This window comes from Elephas maximus, chromosome 19 (genome assembly GCF_024166365.1).
Source record: "Elephas maximus indicus isolate mEleMax1 chromosome 19, mEleMax1 primary haplotype, whole genome shotgun sequence".
NCBI lineage: Eukaryota > Metazoa > Chordata > Mammalia > Proboscidea > Elephantidae > Elephas > Elephas maximus.
Window position 1 is genome coordinate 2862629 of NC_064837.1, and position 13580 is coordinate 2876208.

The following is a 13580-nucleotide window of genomic DNA, read 5'->3' on the forward strand; positions in this document are numbered from 1 at the left end:
AAATTAATTTATTCTCCTCCAGGTTCATTTGTATAATCCATTTGATGTTTCTGTCTCACTCCACAGACTGACATCTCCTTGTATGTGTCTGCAAGTACGTGTGTGTGTGCACATATACACTGCAGTAATACAAATCATAATCTTTATTGAACCTTCCCTCCCTCTGTGCCATGTCCATCTCATTTATTGCTCTAATAGCTCTATGGCATATGTATATAATTTCTAACATGAATGTTGGTTGGTATCTTCATTTATGTTGATAAGTTAGAAAAAAAGAAACAAAAAGACGTATGTTGAAACTTCATTCAACAACAGGAGTGACTTCTTTGAAGAATCGGATAATTGTTTTCAAATACTGGCAGCATAGGGGATATGTACTAAATTTTTTCTTTTTTTGGTGCTATTCACAATTTAATAGCTACAGACATGAGCCGCCTCTAAGTCTAATCTACACGATAGCATTTTCTCTATCACTTTTTAAAGCCTAGACAATCAGCAAACCAGTAAATCAAGCCCTGATTTGTAGTGTTGACAATCTCCATGGTGTAGACACTCCTATCACAGTCAGTTTCAAGCCACCAGTATGAAGTCACTGAATTCAGAGATGGGAGGAGATGCTCAGTAGCACACCCTTGTATAGTATTTCCACCACAAAGGGACAGTAGATGAAAATAGCCTCAAGAAGGTAAAAAATAGCAAAATGTTATAAAATAATTACAGAAATATGAGCTTAAACTATTTATTGCCTTTTTAAAATATTATTTATTTAATTGTAAGTTTATATTGTTTCATTCTTAATAATGACTGTGTTTAACAACCAGGAGCTCTGGTGATACAGTGGTTAAGAGCTCAGCTGCTAACCAAAAGGTCAGAAGTTTGAATCTACCAGCCCCTCCTTGAAAACCCTGTGGGGGCAGTTCTACTCTGTCCTATAGGGTCACTATAAGTTGGAATCGACTCGATGGCAACTAATTTTTTTTTGTTGTTGTTGTTTAACAACCAGCTGGAAAAATTCCTGAAAATTTAACATTTGGCTATCGGAGCCAATATAAAGCAGCCCCAGCACACCACTGCCAGTCACCTCTCATAATTCACTGCCTTGTACCTCAGTGAAGGCTAAAACTGTTCATTGACTGTGTGAGTGATCTTGGCCCAGTGGGTTAGAGATGTTGACTTTCTCACTTCATGTTACACGTTCCCTTCCTTCCTGACTAAATCCTCCCCAGTGGTAGCTGAGCCCAGAAGCTAATTTTTCTCAACTAATAATTTTTTTTTTTTAATAAAGGAGCTATTGACTTTCTGAATCAAATACAGTGTATCTCTGATAAAAATCAGCCCACTCAGTCCAGTTATTTTCTTTCAGCTTGAAACAGTAACGTTTCGTTAATAATACACAGTCTGTACAGAAATCTTACAGAGCATGCTACAAAATGGCCGTAGATCCTAAAATGTTAGATCTTTTAAGTGGCTTTGCTGTGATTTCCTGCTTTTTCTTTTTACATACATAGCACGAAATACAATCCATAACTACCCATAACTCAATTTTTACCATTTGATGACTCTTAATAACATTAAACCAGAACAATTTTTTTCCCCATAAGTATTCGGCTTGTGCCTTTGTTTTACTTCCTCGTTTAGATTGTCAGAATCTCTTTACAGCATTTTTGTTATCAGTGATGATTAATTTATGATGTAGCCAAACCAAAACCTGTTGCCGTCAAGTTGATTCCAACTCATAGTGACCCTATAGGACAGAGTAGAGCTGCCCCACAGGGTTTCCAAGGAGCTACTGGTGGATTTGAACTACCGACCTTTTGATTAGCAGCCTGAGCTCTTAACCACTGTACCACTAGGCACATATGCATATAGGGAGACCATTTTGATTCCAGAAAAAGAAAATGGCTTGAAGAAGCCAGGTACAATGAGGCTTACAGGACTGTCAATAAATACCAGGATCTTCTTAATGGAACTTTAAGCGTAAATTTCACTGGCATCCCTGATTCGTATAAGAAAAGTCTTCAGGTCATGGAGACTAATTAATTGCCGGGCCATCTCAGCTGCTGGGGTGACTGCTGATTTCTCCCTAACACATCTCACTTGATAACTCCAATCTGGTTTTCTTTTCCCTTGAGTAATGTTTCTCCCAGGGAGAAAGAGAAGCAGTCCCACTGATAGCCCGCGCAGAAGTAGGTGCCGTACCTGATGGACTCTCCCAGAACCACTCACGAGTGAGCACCCAACCTTTAGTCTGTTTTCTGGAAAAAGCTTGAACAGATCATCTGGTTAGCGAGGCCTCTTTATCCTATTTTACGCAGAAGTCCAACTGACTTAGGTGTTTGAACATTTCCTCAATATCATAACACCAATAAGCGCCAGAAAGGGAAGCTGGCCCCCCTTTCTCCAAATATGGTGTTCGTTCATTCATTCATCCATTCAACAAATATGTACTAAGAGTGCACAGTAGGCCAAGCTTAATGCTAGGTGCTCAGGATAAAAAAAGAATGCACAGCTGTTTGATGCAGGTGAAAGACCATGGGCTTTGGGTCAGACAGATCGAGGTTGGACTCCAACTGTGTCACCTCCTGGCTGATACGACCTTGGTCAAGTTACTTATCTCCACTGTTGTCAGCTGCTGCCAAGTCAGCCCCCGACTCTGGCGACCCTGTGCAGAATGGAACAAAACTCTATCCTGTCCTATGCTGATTTCCAGAAGTAAATCACCAGGCCTTTCTTCCTAGTCTGTCTTAGTGTGGAAACTCTGCTGAAACCTGCTCAGCATCATAGCAACAGCAAGCCTTCCCTGACAGACAGGTGGTGGTGGCATAGGAGGTGCATTGGCCAAGAATCAAACCCAGGTCTCTCACGTGGAAGGCGAGAATTCTACCACGGAACCACCATTGGCCTCTACTTAACCTTTAAGTCCCTATGAAATTGGAATAGTATTACCATTCTCGTGGGGCTAAGGCGAGGGGCACAGCTGATGCGTATGAAGCTGGCACAGCAGGTGCTTCAGAAACGGTTCTTTGACTGTCCCTGGAAGAGCACTGTCCCTGCCCTCTTGCAGCTCATGGTTTCATGAGGAGACGACATTGAAGACGTTTGGCAATGATATAATGGCTGTAATGGAAACATAAAGGATGGGGCCTATGGGAGCTTAGTACTTTCCACCTGGGCAGAAGGCTACAAGCAAAAATGTGACCCTGGGCACATTTATCTTCTTAAATCACAGCTCCTCTATCTGCTGAACACGGAGGCTAGGCTATGAGCTCTAACCTTGACTGGTTCTATGTACCTTGGTCCTCCGGTCATACTCCCCATGAGGTGTTCCCAGTGATTTCATGCAATGAAAAAGTCTATTCAATAAAAGAAGCTGATGGTAACACGCACCCCTACAAATAGCCTAGCAACAAAGGCAAACACAACAACGGCAACTAATGTTGCCTTATCATTGTTGCAAACATTAAAATTCTCAATGAATGCATCCTACGCTCAAGTCTCCCAGTTGACCCTCCATAAAGCACTTATCTGCAGATATTGGTGTCATATCCTGTGTGTTAAGTGCATTTGGGTCCCACGCCCAGTCCATAGATTGACATTGCTGTTTGCAAAGGTACTGATTCTCAACAGAGAACTCAAGGAGAACAATATTATTGTTATTTATTTATAAAATGTGGCAAGTATTTTTTAAGTAATTTCTAAGAACGTTGATAAATAATACATTTCAAGAATCTGTATTATTCTAAAATTTAGACCTGAAGCATTTCTATTACCTCTCTGCTTTTGACAATGCAAATACTTTCAATTTCCCTCTACAAATGGCCATAAAATGGACTTATGGAAATAAAAATATTTAGGAGAGATAAGCAGAGACAGTTGGTTACAAAGGCAGTGCTTTCTATTTAATTTTTCTCATCATTTTCCCTCTTCCCAACACACTCACACCCCCACACACCTCTTTCACATCTCTTATTTTCTCTTTTTTTCCTTTATTTTTCCATGAGCCACCATGGAAAATTATGTACCTAGACAGAGCTCTGGAGGTACAGTGGGTAAGAGCTGGGCTGCTGAACGAAAGGTCAGCAGTTTGAATCCACCAGTCACTCCTTGAATACCCTACAGGGGCAGTTCTACTCTGTGCTATAGGGTCACTATGAGTCGGAATTGACTTGATGGCAGTGGTTTTTTTTTTGTTACCCTCCTAGACAGAATACAAAACCCTGGTGGTGTAGTGGTTAAGAGCTATGGCTGCTAACCAGAAGGTCGGTATTTCGAACCCACCAGGATCTCCTTGGAAAACCTATGGGGCAGCTCTATTCTGTCCTATAGGGTCAGTATGAGTCGAAATCGACTCGATGGCAAAGGGTCTTTTTAGATGGGGTAAGTTAAGTTTGTAGGGGGACTGTTGTCAAATCACAGCTGAGTTAGAATCCTTAACTGGATACACAGATAAGTCAATTCTTCCTACATCGTTTTGGAGAATGTCCGCAATCAGGTAGGCATGGACGTAACTTTTTCTTTTTTTACCGAAACATATTTTTAGGACATACTTACTTCTAAACTGGTATTGCTGCATGATAGTAAGCCACCATTTCTCAGAGTGTTCCATGGAATACTACTGTTCTTAGGGATGTTAAAAAGTCTTCTGAGTTTTCAAAACTCTGTGGGAAAATGCATATTGGCATGTTAAAGTCTGAGACTTCCTGTGCTCTTTCTGTCTATACCATAAAACATGCTAAAGAAACCTGTTTAACTCTCCTATTGCCCGAAATTCACAAATGTATTTGATTAACTACTATTTGTTAATCGACTGATTGTATATAGCATCTGCTAATAATCCAAGGAACACATACTGAGAAATACTGGTTAGTGCAAAAATAACTTTCTTTTCACTTTGCTAAAGAGCCAATGACAGGAACTTATTGAATCCGTCGCAACCTCTGAGGGCTGCCTTTCTTGTGATGGAAACAGCCTACTGTTGGGCTCCACGCTTACGTTCCCATCTTCACTCATGTTTGAGGAGCTTCCCATTCATTGTCTCCTGCTGTGACATCCAGGACAAGCACGAGTCCTACAGCCCCCCTAATACGTTCCTGCAGACCTTTAGAGATTCTCATAAAGTAGCCATGGGCTACCTCTGAAGGCTGACCACCTCAGTCCATATTCCTGTGATTGTATCCGACATTTTGCTGACAGCAAACATCTTCCTTAAGGACTCCAATTCTAGAACTTTGAGGAGGTTTTGTTTAAACTCCTCGACGAGCTGTTGCAACCTGCTCTGTGACTACTTGCTCTCTCCTCTTGAGGGTGTCATTATTTGTTGCTGTTTTTGTCAGGTGCCATGGAGTCAGTTCCAACTCATAGTGACCCTATATACAACAGAACGAAACACTGCCTGGTCCTGCACCATCCTCACAATCGTTGTTATTCTTGAGACCATCGTTGCAGCCACTATGTCAACCCATCTCCTTGAGGCTCTTCCTCTTTTTTGATGACCCTCTACTTTACCAAGCATGATGTCCTTTTCCAGGGACTGGTCCCTCCTGATAACATGTCCAAAGTATGTGAAATGTAATCTTGCCATCCTTGCTTCTAAGGAGCATTCTGGTTGTACTTCTTCCAAGACAGATTTGTCTGTTCTTTTGGCAGCCCATGGTATATTCAATATTTTCTACCAACACCACAATTCAAAGGCATCAGTTCTTCTTCTGTCTTCCTTATTCACTGTCTACGTTGTGCAAGCATATCAGGCGATTAAAGGTGCTATCTCTACAAATTTGGCTTTACAACCTCTTAACAGGGGACCTCTGCCTCAATGCCTGTGTCACTGGCTGTTGTCAGTTGCAAACAAAGTAATACATCAAGTCACCAGCATTTATTGACTGTATAGCACCTTGCTCACAGGGTTGTTGAGAGAGTGAGAGGAGTCCACGTACATAAAAGGTAGTGCCTGGCATGGTGTGATTATGCAAATCTCTTTCTTCATGATAGGCATCGTGTTTCCAATTTATTTCAATTTTATTTTTTTTTTTGTTTACAGTATAAATGTGAAGAGCATGGATATTCAAGCCAGACAGACCTGGATTCAAAGCATGGCTCTTCTTCTTACTGTCTGTGTGGTCTTGGACAAGCTACTGAACTTCTGCAAACCTCAATCACCTCATCTAGAAAATAGAAATAATAGTTTATCCCATAGAGCTATTAAGAGCAATAAATGAAATGATGAATGTAATATGTGGCACAGAGTGAGCCTCCAATAAATTATGATTTGTATTATTGCAGAGCACCAGGGATGTGTGTGTGTGTGTGTGTGTGTGTGTGCGTGTGCGTGTGCACATGTGAATACATGTACACATACTTGAGATAGATACAAGGATTTTTAGTCTATGGAGTGAGTTAGTAAATGAATATAATATTAAATGGATTATATGTGCGATTCAAATGAATCCAGAGAAGGATAAATGAATTTTGACAAGCAAAACAAACATTGTTTTCAGGAGTGACATCAGTACTGAGTTAAAGGCAGGTCTGTAGGGCCAACAACAGCACACGTGAGGAACATGATTTATAGTTCAATCATGTATACGAGATTAATGGTCACACCAGCCCAAAAGCAAAGATGAAAAAGCAGGAAGAGGCAGGAAAACTGGATGAATGGAAACAGGGAAACTGGGATGGAGAAGGGGAGAGTGTTGACACATTGGGGGGTTGGTAACCAATGTCAGAAAACAATTAGTGTATGAGCTGCTTAATGAGAAGCTGATTTTCTCTGTAAACCTTCACCTAAATCACAATAAAAACAAACACATACACACACACACAAAACAAACAATGTTTTGGTGGTAGCATTTGACCCTGAAATGAAAGAGTGAGTAGAATTCACTCAGGCAAAGAGGAGGAGTAAGAGAATTCCACGCAGAGGGAAAAGTATGAGCAAACAATGGATGCAGAAAATTAGAGGATGTTCTGGGGGCCCACTAGGAGGCTGGGGGCTGGAGTAGGGGTTGTGTGTTCGCCCGTGTTTGGGATCATGGAGTGGGGAGGAAGGGTTGGAAAGCTAGGCAGGGACAGATCTTAGAGCACTTTGGTTGCTGACCTGAGGACTGTGCACTTTATTTTATCAACTCCAAGAAGCCAAGCCAACAATGGTTTTTGAGCAGGGTGTTAAGATAATAAGGTATACCTCTGAATGTTTTGCTTTTGGATGATCTATGATCTCCAGTCTCTTCAGCAGCTCTTGGATGGGCCACTGAGGCCATGACTCCTACTGTTGTTTCAGCTGGAGTACTTGGCAGAGGACCACCCATGTAACAAGCGTGTGAGATGAATGTATATAGAGCTACTGCTGGAATATTTGGGTTTTATGAAAACTGGGGCAACTGTGTGAATGCCAGGGGGCTCTCCTCCCCCAATTCATGTTGCGGTTTGGATCCAGAAACAGCACAGCTTCCAATTGTTCAGTAGAGCTGTGAGCTCAGTTGTGGGGGAAATTGTTTTTCCCCTTACAAGTTGTCAGAGGTGGGGTGTATTTCCTCAGAGGTAAGTAGTGTGTTCTCCTTGGTGCCAGGAACTAGGCTGTTATTGACGTTGTTAGGTGTCCTTGAGTTGGCTCAGACTCACAGCAACCCCATGCACAATGGAACAAAATGATGCCTGGTTCTGTACCATCCCCATGATCGGATGCAGATTGAACCATTGTGATCCATAGGGTTTTCACTGGCTAATTTTTGAAAGTAGATAGCCAGGCCTTTCTTCCTAGTCCAACTTAATTTGGAAGCTCCACTGAAACCTATTTAGCATCATGGCAACACGCAAGCCATCACTGACAAATAGGTGGTGGTTGTGCTTGAGTTGATTGGCTTGGAATCAGACCCAGGCCTCCAGCACGGAAGGCTCAAGAATTCTACCACTGAACCATGACCTACTGAGTATTCAATGGTGAACAAAACAGACCTGGTCCCTGCCCCCCCCAACATTTATGTTAAGAACGGAATTCAGATGTTAGCTAGGCACACACGTAAATAAATAATTGGAAACTGTAATAAATACCATGAAGGAAAGGAGCTGGAGGAAGATAGCAGGATGACCTACTGGAGTCTGGTGGTCAGGGATGACCTTTCTGGGGCAGTAGCATTTAAATTGAGACCTGAGGGATGAGTGGGATATGGCTAGCCAAGAAAGGAAAAAGAGCGGTACAAGCAGAGGGGCAACCACTCATACGTTAGCATGTTGTACTCTGGTGGCCTGCATGTTGCTGTAGTGCTAGAAGCTATGCCACCGGTATTTCAAATACCAGCAAGGTCACCCATGGTGGACAGGTTTCAGACTAAAATAGACTCGGAAGAAGAACCTGGTGGTCTACTTCTGAAAAAACTGGCCAGCGAAAACCTTATGAATAGCAGCAGCACGTTGCCTGATACATTGCCTGGAGTTGAGCCCCTCACATTGGAAGGCACTCAAAATACAACTGGGTAAGAGCTGCCTCCTCAAAGTAGAGTCAACCTTAAAGACTCGGATGGAGTAAAGTTTTCGGGACATTCATCTGCTGATATGGCAGGACTCAAAATGAGAAGAAACAGCTGCAAACATCCATTAATAATCAGAATGTGGTATGTATAAAGTATGAATTTAGGAAAATTAGAAGTCATCAAAAATGAAATGAACCACATAAAGATCTATATCCTAGGCATTAGTGAGATGAAATAGACTGGAATCAGAAAATCATATGGCCTACTATACCGGGAATGACAAATGGAAGAGGAATGGCATCACATTAATTATCAAAAAGAACATTTCAAGATCTATCCTGAAGTACATCAATGTCAGTGATAGAATAATAGCCATATGCCTACAAGGAAGGCCAATTAATACAACTATTATTCAGGTTTACTCATCAACAACTAAGGTGAAAGCTGAAGAAATTGAAGATATTTACCAACTTCTGCAGTCTGAAATTGATCAAACATGCAATCGATATGCACTGATAACTACTTGTGAGAGGAATGCAAAAGTTGGAAACAAAGATTGGTCGTTGGAAAATATGGCCTTGATGATACAAACAACACCAAAGATCACATGATAGAATTTGGTAAGACCAAGGCTTCTTCACTGTAAATCCTTTTTTTCAACAATGTAAATTGTGAGTATGCATGTTGACCTCACCAAGTGGAATACACAAGAATCAAATCAACTACATCTGTGGAAAGAGACTACGGAGAAGTTCAAAATCATCAGTCAAAACAAGGCCAGGAGCCAACTGTGGAACAGACCATCAATTGCTTACATGCAAGTTCAAGTTGAAGGTGAAAAAAATTAAAATAAGTTTCTGAGAGCCAAAATGAGACCTTGAGTAGATTCCCACCTGAATTTAGAGACCATTTCAGTAATAGAGTCAATGACCTAAGGCCAAACGAGTTGTGGGATGACATCAAGGACATCATACATGAAGAAAGCAAGAGGTCATTAAAAAGACAGGAAAGAAAGAAAAGACCAAAATGGTTGTCAGAAGAGACTCTGAAATTTGCCCTTGATTGTACAGCAGCTAAAGCAAATGGAAGAAACGATGAAGTAAAAGAGCTGAACAGAAAATTTCAAAGGGTCAGAAGAGGACGTGGAATGAGGGATATCATTGCTGATGTCAGATGGATCCTGGCTAAAAGTAGAGAATACCAGATAGGTGTTTACCTGTGTTTTATTGACTATGCAAAGACATTCCACTGTGTGGATCATAACTAATTATGGATAACATTGTGAAGAATGAGAATTCCAGGACGCCTAATTGTGCTCATGAGGAACCTATGTATATATATAGATCAAGAGGCAGTCGTTAGAACAGAACAAGGGGATACTGTGGTTTAAAGTCAGGAAAGGTGTGCATCAGGGTTGTTTCCTTTCCCCATACTTATTCAATCTGTATTTTGAGCAAATAATCAGAGAAGCTGAACTATATGAAGAAGAATGGGGCATCAGGATTGGAGGAAGACTTATTAACAATCTGTTATGCAGATGACACAACCTTGCTTTCTGAAAGTGAAGAGGACTTGAAGCACTTACTAATGAAGATCAAAGACCACAGCCTTCAGTATGGATTGCACCTCGACATAAAGAAAACAAAAATCCTCACAACTGGACTAATGAGCAACATCATGATAAATGGAGAAAAGATTGAAGTTGTCAAGGATTTCATTTTACTTGGATCCACAATCAACAGCCATGGAAGCAGCAGTCAAGAAATCAAATGATGCATTACATTGGGCAAATCTGCTGCAAAAAACCTCTTTAAAGTGTTAAAAAGTAAAGATGTCACCTTGAAGACTCATATGCATACGAAAGCTGGACAGTGAATAAGGAAGCTGAAGAAGAATTGATGCTTTTGAATTATGGTGTTGTGGAAGAATATTGAATATACCATTGACTGCAAACAGATGGAAAATATCTGTTTTGGAAGAGGTACAGCCAAAATGCTCTTTAGAAGCAAGGATGGCAAGACTACGCCTCACATACTTTGGGCGTGTTATAAGGAGGGGATTGATCAGTCCCTGGAGAAAGGCATCATGCTTGGTAGAATAGAGGGTCAGTGAAAAAGAAGAAAACCCTGAAGGAGATGGATTGACACAGTGGCTGCAACAATGGGCTCAAGCATAACAACCGTTGTGAGGATGATGCAGGACCTGGCGGTGTTTCCTTATGCAGTATATAGGGTTGCTGACTCAGAACCGACTGGACAGGCATCTAACAACAACAGCAGAATGTTGCATAGATCGACAATGATGTGTGTAAAACCTGTTGCCTAGTATCTGGAGAAAATAGTAAGGGCTACTATTAACAGTTGTTTCACTAGCTGCTCCGAGGGAGAAAGAAGTGGCAATCTGCTTCCCTAAACGATTACAGGACTGGAAACTCTATGGGGGAAGTTCTACTTTGTCCTATAGGGTCGTTATGAGTCGGAATCCGCTCGATGACAATGGGTTAATGGGTTACTGATAACAGAAATTTTTTCTAAGGAAAGAAGAAAAGCCCCAGAGCTTTTCCTCTGATGAGGAAGGAGGGGAAGATCGCTAGATACAATCCCATCATTTGAGAGACTCTCTGGAGAATTTTTTTTTTTTTTTTTTCTGGAGAGGACAGGCGTCAGCGTGGTGCCTAGTGCTGTGTTATTTACTCTGATCCTAGGTCTGAGCGGAGAGCCCTGGCTCGCCTTAGACTGGGCCACCGAGCTCTTGACCAGAAGAGTGCCGAATTCGGTACGGTAGCAGATGCCAGGGGATTATGGCGGGCTCTCCCCTGGGGGCCTTTGCCCCTTTCGCCTGCGAACGCCTTGCTGTTACTAAGCGCGAGAGCGTCCATGGCAACCGCCACCGCTAAGGTTTCCTCCCGGCCTAGCAGCTCCAGCCGCCCGCCTCCTCTCCGGCCGGCCAATCCGCTGCCGGGAAGCCGGCCGGGGCGGCCTCTGAGTGGCCCACGGGACCTGACGTCACAGGAGGAAGGCGGAGCGACGGCGGGGCCGGCCTGGGCAGAGCCTCTGGTGGCGGTGGGTGGTGGGCTGTGTCCCTGCTGTTCGCCGCCACCCTCCTCTCCCCTCCCTCGCAGGGCGTCGCTGACTGGTGAGTGGTCTCGCTGGCGCCTGCCTGCCCACTTGGACGACCCCTAAGAGTCCCCCTCCCCAGTCAGACCTCCAGTGGCTGTCTGCAGAGCCTGGGCAGGGTCGCACACTTCTCTGTCCCTACCAGATACCCCTACAAAGGCCAAGGCACCCATTCCCAGCCTCCCAAGCCCTCGTCCTGTCTACGTTCCTCGTGCTTTTCAGGGATAGAGAAATTATTTCTAAATGCGGGACCACGAAAGGGGCGCGCGAACCCCGACACTTTGCTAACTCCGTAATTCCGTTAGCAGTGTGTTGCTCGTCCCTCCAAACACTGGTCCTTGTTGGCTCTGTTTCATTAGCCAGGTCTTTTTTTTTTTTTTCCAAGGGGAAGGCAGCACAGGTACTGGGCCTCCGGCTCAGACAGCGCCCCCTGAAATTCATGTAAAGGCAGGGGATCTCTCAGTCTTTTGTTTAGCTCTGGTTGTGAAGTTGTCACTGCTGTTTTGGCAAGTTAGATGAAGCCTCTTTATATTTTCTCCCTGAATGCTTATGGCTTTGTAGGTAAATAACCATTTTAGAAATGAGTGAAATTACTCATTTGGTCATGGCGAAAAAAAGCAGAAATAGTTTTACTGATAGGCAAAGTGTTTTGAGGTATCTGATAAAATATTCTACTTTTTTTTCTTTTTTAAAATGCAATATTTCACACAATGAGTTAATAAGTATCTATATTTATACACTCACTCCTAACTTAAAAAAAAATAGGGGCACAACGGAAACTTCCTTGGTTGTTAGGTGCCGTCGAGCCGGTTCCGACTCATAGTAACCCTATGCACAACAGAACGAAACACTGCCCGGTCTTGCGCCATCCTTACAATCATTGTTATGCTTGAGCTCATTGTTGCAGCCACTGTGTCAATCCACCTCACTGAGGGTCTTCCTCTTTTCCGCCGACCCTGTACTCTGCCAAGCATCATGTCCTTCTCCAGGGATTGATCCCTCCTGACAACATGTCCAAAGTATGTAAGACGCAGTCTCGCCATCCTTGCCTCTAAGGAGCACTCTAGCTGCACTTCTTCCGAGACAGATTTGTTCGTTTGTTCGTTCTTATGGTAGTCCATGGCATATTCAAGATTCTTCGCCAACACCACAATTCAGAGGTGTCAACTCTTCTTCCGTCTTCCTTATTCATTGTCCAGCTTTCACATGCATATGATATGAATGAAAATACCATGGCTTTGGTCCAGCGCACTTTAGTCTTCAGGGTGACATCTTTGCTCTTCAACACTTTGAAGAGGTCCTATCCAGCAGATTTGCCCAGTGCAATGTGTCTTTTGATTTCTTGACTGCTGCTTCCATGGCTGTTGATTGTGGATCCAAGTAAAATGAAATCCTTGACAACTTCAATCTTTTCTCCGTTTATCATGATGCTGCTCATTGGTCCAGTTGTGAGGAATTTTGTTTTCTTTATGTTGAGGTGGAATCCATACTGAATGCTGTGGTCTTTGAACTTCATTAGTAAGTTCTTCAACTCCTCTTCACTTTCAGCAAGCAAGGTTGTGTCATCTGCATAACGCAGGTTGTTAATGAGTCTTCCTCCAATCCTGATGCCCCATTCTTCTTCATATAGTCCAGCTTCTTGTATTATTTCCTCAGCATACAGATTAAATAAGTATGGTGAAAGAAAACAACCCTGACGCACACCTTTCCTGACTTTAAACCACTCGGTATTCCCTTGTTCTGTACGAACAACTGCCTCTTGATCTGTGTAAAAGTTCCTTTCTTTTCAGTGACCTCTTGCTTTCTTCATGGATGATGTCCTTGATGTCATTCCACAACTCATCTAGTCTTCGGTCACTAGTGTTCAATGCATCAAATCTATTCTTGAGATGGTCTCTAAATTCAGGTGGAATATACACTTTGAGTAAAAAAAAAAAAAAAATTTCCTCAAGGTCATATTTTGGCTCTCGTGGACTTGCTCTGATTTTCTTCAGTTTCA

The 13580-nt window shown here is 42.5% G+C and overlaps 1 protein-coding gene across 2 annotated transcripts in view; it reads left to right on the top strand.

Moving 5' to 3' along the window:
* Positions 1 to 11500: 11500 nt before the first annotated feature.
* TEKT3 (tektin 3) overlaps positions 11501 to 13580 on the top strand; it is a 50273-nt gene continuing 48193 nt past the window's right edge. For both annotated transcript variants that reach the window (XM_049861552.1, XM_049861553.1), the window contains exon 1: positions 11501 to 11600. The gene's annotated coding sequence lies outside the window, so the exon portion shown is untranslated. The remainder of the gene's footprint in view (positions 11601 to 13580) is intronic.